Below are 8,383 nucleotides of genomic sequence, written 5' to 3'. Positions count from 1 at the left end.
GGGATCTAGTCCCCTGACCAGGGATCGAACCCAGGGCCCCTGCGTTGGGAGCAGAGTCTTAACCACTGGACCACCAGGGAAGTCCCCATCTAGCAGTCTTGACCTCTTAAATTTCTCTCCTATCCATCCTCCATCTTTTGTCTCCATCATCACCATGCCTTATCCAAGCTACGAGCATCTCTTATTGGTTTGCTGGTATCTACTCTGATCCCTCCAGTTCAGTTCCAACAGACAGTGATTTGTGTAAAAGGTGCAACTACTGAATTAAATTTAAAATCTTAATCCTAAACAAGACACACAAGAGTCTCTGTAACCTCCCATTGGCCTGCCCCTCCAGCCTCCTCTCTATGCATCCCTGTCACTCGCCTTTGGTTCATTGCTGAGAACACACCTAACCCTCTTGCCTCGGTACCTCCACACATGCTACTGCCTTGAGGCTCCTCCTCCTCCAGGCTTCAGTTTCCTAACTCCTGCTTATCCTACAGGGAGAGGTTCACTTAGAGAGGCTGTTCCCTAACCTCCAAATCTCATCTACACTATCATCTTAGCATTGATCAGAAGTTTTATTGTGAAGACAACAGGGAAATGGATAGAGTGCTTTTAACGCATGGGTCTTCCATTAGACTGTGGCCTCTAGAGATGAGAGAAGGTTCCTTTCGGTCCATCATTGTGTCCCCAACATTTATTACCATGCCTGACACACAGAGATTCTCGGGAAATACTTCTCAAGTGAGTGAGTGAATGAATGGATGCATGAATGAAAGTTCAGATAGATATGAGCAGGAGGGCCCACTGTCATATGTCACACCGCAGCACCTATGGGGGGAGCTCCTTAACCCTCCATTTCCCCCTTCCCCACTCCCAGTGGCAAGCATGCCAGTTGTCCTTTGGGTCCTAGACAGCGCCAACCATCTTGGATGCTGTGATGCTGAGTCCATGAGGCTCCGTGCCCGGACAGAAATCATTTGCCTCCTTCTCTGAAGGCAGGGCTGTGGTTCAGAGCAAGTGCAGCGCAGATGAAGAAGGTGGCAAAGGGAGAACATTTATCAGTTCACTTGCCAGAATTTTCCAGAATTCCACTCTACATTATTAAACAACTGCTCTAAGATGCTCTGTGATTGGCACTCAGGAGGATACAGGTGTGAGTATTCAGTTCAGTTCAGTCGCTCAGTCGTGTCTGAATCTTTGTGACCCCATGAATCGCAGCACGCCAGGCCTCCCTGCCCATCACCAACTCCCAGAGTCCACCCAAACCCACGTCCATTGTGTTGGTGATGCCATCTAACCATCTCATTCCCTGTCGTCTCCTTCTCCTCCTGCCCCCAATCCCTCCCAGCATCAGGGTCTTTCCCAATGAGTCAGCTCCTTCACATCAGGTGGCCAAAGTATTGGAGTTTCAGCTTCAACATCAGTCCTTCCAATGAACACCCAGCACTGATCTCCTTTAGGATGGACTGGTTGGATCTCCTTGCAGTCCAAGGGACTCTCAAGAGTCTTCTCCAACACCACAGTTCAAAAGCATCAATTCTTCGGCGCTCAGCTTTGTTTATAGTCCAACTCTCACATCCATACATGACCACTGGAAAAACCATAGCCTTGACTAGATGGACCTTTGTTGGCAAAGTAATGTCTCTGCTTTTTAATACGCTGTCTAGGTTGGTCATAACTTTCCTTCCAAGGAGCAAGTGTCTTTTAATTTCATGACTGCAATCACCATCCGCAGTGATTTTGGAGCCCCAAAAAATAAAGTCAGCCACTGTTTCCACTGTTTCCCCATCTATTTCCCATGATGTGATGGGACCAGATGCCATGATCTTAGTTTTCCGAATGTTGAGTTTTAAGCCAACTTTTTCACTGTCCTCTTTCACTTTCATTAAGAGGCTCAGGCTGTGGTATAAACGTGGTATAAACATGGAACAAACCTTCTCTCTTTTTTTCCTCCCCAGCTTAAGGACAAAAGTGGGCAGCTTTTTATAATCTGTAGCCAATGGGTAGAGACTTGGACTCTAGGAATTTAGTATGTTTTTTCTTTGACAGGTGTAGCATATAAACTGTGGGAGAGGGTGCCAGTGGCATGTAGTGAGCAGAGATCAGGGTTGCTGCTAAACATCCTACGACGCAGAGGAAACCCCTCCCCCGACAAAGAATTGTCCAAAATACTGGCAGTGCCAAGGTTGAGAAGCCCTGCCTCACACCTGTATTCCCCCAAGTGCTAAGCACAGGGTATCTTAGAGCAGCCATTTAAGACAGGCAGAACGAAATTCTAGAAAGTGATCTGATAAATATGTTTATTACATAAATAATGCACACATTAGCCTTTCCAGAGATTTCCATGGTTTGTTTCCTGTTGGCAGTATCCTAAATGAATGTGTTCCTAATGATGCTCGTTTGAGCAAAGTTGAGAGGGTTTTTTTGCTCAATGTTTCAGCAAAACACCTACCAACTGAACCACCCAAGCTGTGACAGTTTGGTTTCTTCTGGTCTCCCTGCTCCTCCAATTCCTCAGGATGGGTTTTTCACACCTTCCCAGCTTCCAGTGGTCAAAATCATCAAGTCCAGCCCTCATTTGAACACATGATCATGATTTTCTGATCATAGAACCTGAACGATTACAAAAAGAAGGCTCATTTAAGTTGCAAGTGAACATGATCCAAAGCTCATGTGCTTTGACGCGTGTGCCTCCCTATCTGCATTACCCTATCTGATATGTTTAAGGAAAAGTTCTTTCTGCCTGCAACACTGCTGGTGAATACCGAGCAACCGGGTGAGACGGCTGCAGCTGGGATTGACCTCCACCAAGGGGTGTGATGCTTCCACAGGAGTCAATTACCAATTACTGCCGACAGGTGGCAGCCACGATCCACCAAAAATCTTCTCTTTCACAAGGATCTTGGGGCGTGGAATTCTTATTGTTTACTCTGAGACCTGGCTTCTCACCTGCCTGGGGAATCAGATCCTCCTCCACCCACAGCCTCAGAACAAATGTGTCGAGACAAAGCAAGCTGATAGACGGCTGGATCAGTGCACATCAGAGAATAGGCTCTCCTAAAAAGAGCAGTTGGGGGCGTCAGGGGGGCATAACCCTACGTGGTCTGTCCAGTCATTTCTCGCTTTAATCAGTTTAGACAGGAACCAGTCAACTCAAGGGCAAGTTTTTCATTGGCTCCTGGTGATGTCAGACGAGGCTGGGAGAACTGGTTTTCTAGGTGTGGGGCCGCTTTCTTCCCTGAAACATCTAGAAAGTGCTGAGGCCTTTCACCTCCTTCCCTGCCAGGGCCTCCAGCTGTAACTGGATACTAAGTTTTCTCAAACAGACACTTTATGAACAACAGGAAACCCCAGAAATTGAATGGAAGGTGGGAGTGAGAAAAATAAACTCAGCAGCAGGGAGTCTCCCCTGGGCTGCATGTCGGCATCAGCTGGGGGTTTCTGTGGGCACTATGGCTCTAGGGTCCCAGCCCAAAGCTTCTGATGAACTGCTCTGGATGTAATATGGCTAGCTGGAGCTTTCAAAGATCCCCAGGTGATCCTGGTATTGTGCCAAGACAGAACCATTGTTAGATGTGAGCCTTTGCTCCTGTGTTAATGAAATCCACTAACTAGATTCCTCATGCCTTGAGCTCCTTTGAAATAGAAGCCCAACCTTAGGAAGGAACACTTAGCGCAGGGTCAGAGACATGGGAACCTGTTTAAATGGAACATAAAGCAAAGTCAGTTTTTTTTTCTCTCTCCAATTGCCTCCATTAATTGCTCCCCCCAAATACCAGCCTGCTATTTACTTTATCCATCTGTGAAAGAAGGTATTGTATTCGTATTGGCTGACCTTCAAATACTTCCAGGTTGTCTAAGAGGAAGCCATGTGGCACTTGGACTTTTGAGTGACCTGGCAGCTTGTTGGTGCCACATCTCTTTGAAACTTTGCATTGGAAGGTGATGTCACCGTTTCCATATGTTGCCGAAACTGTGGAGCTGAGGGCTCCAGGCACAATTTAGGTCAAATCTGTTTAAAGGTTAGTACACAGGGGCCGCCACTGGAGGCTGTGATCTGGGTGAGCCCCGGAACACATCCCTTTCACAGCCAAAAAAATGGTCGTCTAGCACCTTATGTTGATGGTTACATTTTTAAGCATGCGGTAAGGTCCCATGACTCTTGGATAGTTAGACTAACTGCCCTCTCAAGGGTAGGCAGAACTGGGGGGCTGTTACATGGTCACAGGGTGTGCTGGAGGGACTGGATCCTTGGAGTATGTGACAAGCTGGCCTCACCTCCCTCTCACCAGGAGTGTGATCTTACACAGGTTTATCACTGGCTTCAGGCTTCACCTTGCTCTTCTGTATTCTAAAGCAGGGGCTCTGAACTTCCGGGATCTAATGCCTGATGATCTGAGGAAGAGCTGATGTAATAATAATAGAAATACAGTGTGTAATAAATGTTATGCGCTTGAATCAGCCCCAAACCATCCCTCTACCCCTGTCTGTCGAAAAGTTGTCTTGCACAAAACTGGTCCCTGGGGCCAGAAAGGTTGGGGACCCCTCCTCCAAGGTAATGATAACCATGTCAGATGGTTTCTTAAAGAAACGGGATGAAGCTGTGAGGTGCTGGGAATATTTAAACATGGGTGGGGGCTGGGAGGGATATGGGAAGCACCCTGATTGGTAATATTTGCCTATTTCCATGATGTAAATGCTCCCACCATGGCTGATTTCCAGATACCAGTGGGACGTCACTGAATGTGGAATTGGGAAGAGATGTGTACCACCTAGGAGAAACCATCTTGTGGTGCCTTCCTAGACTGTCGCAGATACTCACAAGAGCTTATGTCCTTGTCATCCCACTGCCCCATCCCTGACCACACAAACACATATGCTGCCATGTCCTCAGTTACTCTTTGCGCCCCCATGGACTGTAGCCCGCCAGGCTCCTCTGTCCAGGGGATTTCCCAGGCAAGAATACTGGAGTGGGTCCCCATTTCCTCCTCCAGGGGATCTTCCCAACCCAGGGATCAAACCCGGGTCTCCTGTGTCTCCTGCATTGACAAGTGAACTCTTTACTACTGAGCCACCCTATATAGCGATGTAGGGCTTTAGTATTTTTTCTGGCACTTTCACATACACTCTCTCATTAAATTCTCAGGGCAACATTGTGAGATGCGCAGGGTGGGTGTTATTTCTACGTTTTGCAGATGTTGTTTATAGGCTCAGAGAGTCTAGAACAAACTGCTCAAGGCCACACTGTAAGTAATCTATGAAATGGGTGCAGCAGGCAGAATAATGGCCCGCAAAGCTGTTTGCATCCCCCTGCCTGGAACCTGTGACTGTGAAGGACCTGTGCCAGAAGGAAATTGACCTTGCTCCTGGAATGAAGATTGCTAGTCAGCTGACCTGAAAATAGGGACTCCTGAATTATCCAGGTGAAGCCAATGTAATCACAAGCGTCCTTACAAGTGGAAGAAGGAGGTAGAACCAGAGGGAATGTAGCTAGAGGGGAAGGGCCAGAGAGAGGCTGCGTTGCTGGCATTTTTTTCCTTTTTTTTTTCTTTTTAATTAACGTATTTATTTCTGGTTGTTCTGGGTCTTCATTGCTGCGCAGGCTTTTCTCTAGTTGCAGCTATTGGGGGGTGTGAGGGGGTGGGGCTCGGAAATGCTGTTCTTTGTTGCAGGTGTAGAGGCTTTTAGTTTCATTGGCTTCTCTTGTTGCGGAGCACGGGCTCTAGGCTCCGGGCTTCAGGAGTTGCGGCACGTGGGCGCCGGGACCTAGCTGTGGGTTAGTTGCTCCTGCAGCATGTGGGATCTTCCCAGATCAGGGATGGAACTGGTGGCGTCTGCATTGGCCAGTGGATTCCTAACCACTGGGCCACCAGAGAAGTCCCACCTTGCTGTTTTTGAAGATGGAGGAAGGAGCTGCAAGCCAGAGTGTGGATGGCTTGTAGAAGCTGCAAAAGGTAAGAAAGCAGATTCTTCTCTAGCGTCTCCAGACAGAAACATAGCCCTCCAGTGCCTTGATTGTGGTCCCGTGAGACCTATGAGGCACTTCTGATGTCCAGAGCCGTAAGAATACATTTGTGGTGTTTAAGCCGCCGAAGTCGTGTCATTTGCTGTTGGAAGGGAATATAGTGGACTGGCTGCCACCTTCTGGAAGAGGCTTTTTTTTCCCCCTCTCTCGCCCTTTCTAGGCCTTTGCTTTTACCCCTGAGTTCTCCATAATACCTGGCTTTTAGCGTTTATGTAGGTCCGCAACCTTTTTGCAGGGACCGGTTTCCTGGAAGACAGTTTGCCACCAGAGAGGGGCTGGGATGATTTCGGGATGATTCAGGCACATTAGATTTATTGTGCACTTTGCATCTAATCCAATGCCGCCGCTCATCTGACAGGTGGTACTGGTCTGTGACCCGGAGCTTGGGACCGTCTGGTTTATTATATGGTTATAATTCTTGGCCTCCCTGTCCGTCTTCTCCCTAATTCCTAACAGCAAGATAGTTTGCTCCTCACTTTTGCATCACTTTTTGCCAGCATGGTACTTTCCCCAAGACCAGAGCATGGTAACTTGATTCAGAATGAATGAATGTGTGAATGAATGCTAGACTCTGATATTAGCAATATTACTGCACCTCATCATCACCAAGAATCATGGGGCTGGGCTGTCACAGCTGCAGGACAGTTAAAAGCATCTCTTGGTAGTGTCTGGAGCTACCTCATCCCCACCCCCCACTTCCTTCAGTGCAGTCTGGGAGCTGCAGGAAAAAGATTGAGACTACCTACCCATCGGCCCCAAAAGTAGCCTTTCCCCCAGACCAGTGTGTGTCCTGTTGGACAATCTGCAGAGAGGAAGGAAGGTTCTGGTTCCAGACAGCGTGATGAATGAGCTCTAGGGGCCCCGGACTCTGATGTCGCCATCTTTGTCTCAGCAAAGCTGATAATTGGATTTGAGCCTTTAGGCTAGTCACTTATTTACTCTGCCCTCATTTGTCAAATGTGAGAAATGCCAGCTCTGCGCTTGGCTTACTTTCAAGGCTTTAGAAAAAGGAGTAAAAGAGGTCTGAGCAGGTCTTGGCTACTGCCACACAGTTAATGCACTGAGAGCAGCCGTGATCACGTGCTGAGAAAAAGTCAGGGCTACGTAGGAAAGTTCACATTCACAGAGAAGTGAAAGTGAATTGCGTCACTTGCTGTCACGTGACATCCACAGGCCGCTGTTTAACTCACTGAGGCTTTGTTTCCTCCTATGTGAGATGGAGATAAAAGAAGTGTCTCAAAAAAAAAAAAAAAGTGTCTCATTTACTGCTCACTCCCCATGTCGCCCCCCGTTCTATGCCCTTCACCGTCATTTTTATTTTATGGTTACATGGCTTGTCAGTGCCAGAGGCAGGACAGTTACATAACTTGTGAGCCCAGGGCCCTTCTTCAGATTGGCTAAGAATTTCAAGATGGGGTCAGCAGAACATTTCAAGCAAGCAGAGCGCTCTTCTGAGACCCCAGCCCCTTTCCTCTGTGACCCTGGGGAGTCTGATTCCAGAGCCTTCTCTCTTCACATCTGTGCTATGATGGCCATCTCCTCAGGTCGTTGTGAGGTTGGAAGTGAGACTTATGCATTTTTTTTAATTGCAGGCTAATTGCTTTCGAATGCTGTGGTGCTCTCTGCCGCACATCAAGGGGAATCTGTCAGAATCATATCTATGTCCCCTCCCTCTTGAGCCTCCCTCCCCTCCCCCCAAACTCGTGCATTCCTAGCAGCAGGAACGGTGTATGCAGTGGTCTGTAAGTGGAGGCAATGGGGAGGCATATGCATGAGGGATGAGGAACCCTTGTGACTGCAGCTCTGGGGACTTGCAGGAAGCAGAAGCATGCTGCTAAATAGCATACGTTTGAAACATGCTGGAAGGTGATGTAGACACAGGTCAGAGAACTCTCCTGAGGGGCTGTGTGGAACAGGGCAAGCCTGGGCATGAGCATGGCCTAGAGGAAGTTGTTCTGATGACACCCTAGGAGCACAATGATGAGGGGCAGCAGAGGCAGGGAAATGGGGAGAAATGGACAACTTCTGTGTGTCTGTGTGTGTGTGCGCACGCGCACACACACACACGTGAAAAGTCATTTCAGTCGTGGCTGACTCTCTGTGACCCTATAGATTGTAGCCCGCCCAGCTCCTCTGTCCATGGGATTTCCCGGGAAGAATACTGGAATGGTTTGCCATGCACTCCTCCAGGGGATCTTCCCAAGCCCAGGCAAGTCAAAATGATGAGTTTGGGTTACCATCTGCATATGGGGGGAAAAGGAAAAGCTGCTGAGGCCTGATGACCTGGCCTCTCATTTTGGGGACCTCAGGCCTGTCTTGGGGTGTCATCACCTACATACACTTAGCCTTTGAGCCCGCAGCAAACAGGAT

Source organism: Cervus elaphus, chromosome X (assembly GCF_910594005.1).
Source record: "Cervus elaphus chromosome X, mCerEla1.1, whole genome shotgun sequence".
Lineage (NCBI taxonomy): Eukaryota > Metazoa > Chordata > Mammalia > Artiodactyla > Cervidae > Cervus > Cervus elaphus.
This window is presented reverse-complemented; position numbering follows the sequence as displayed.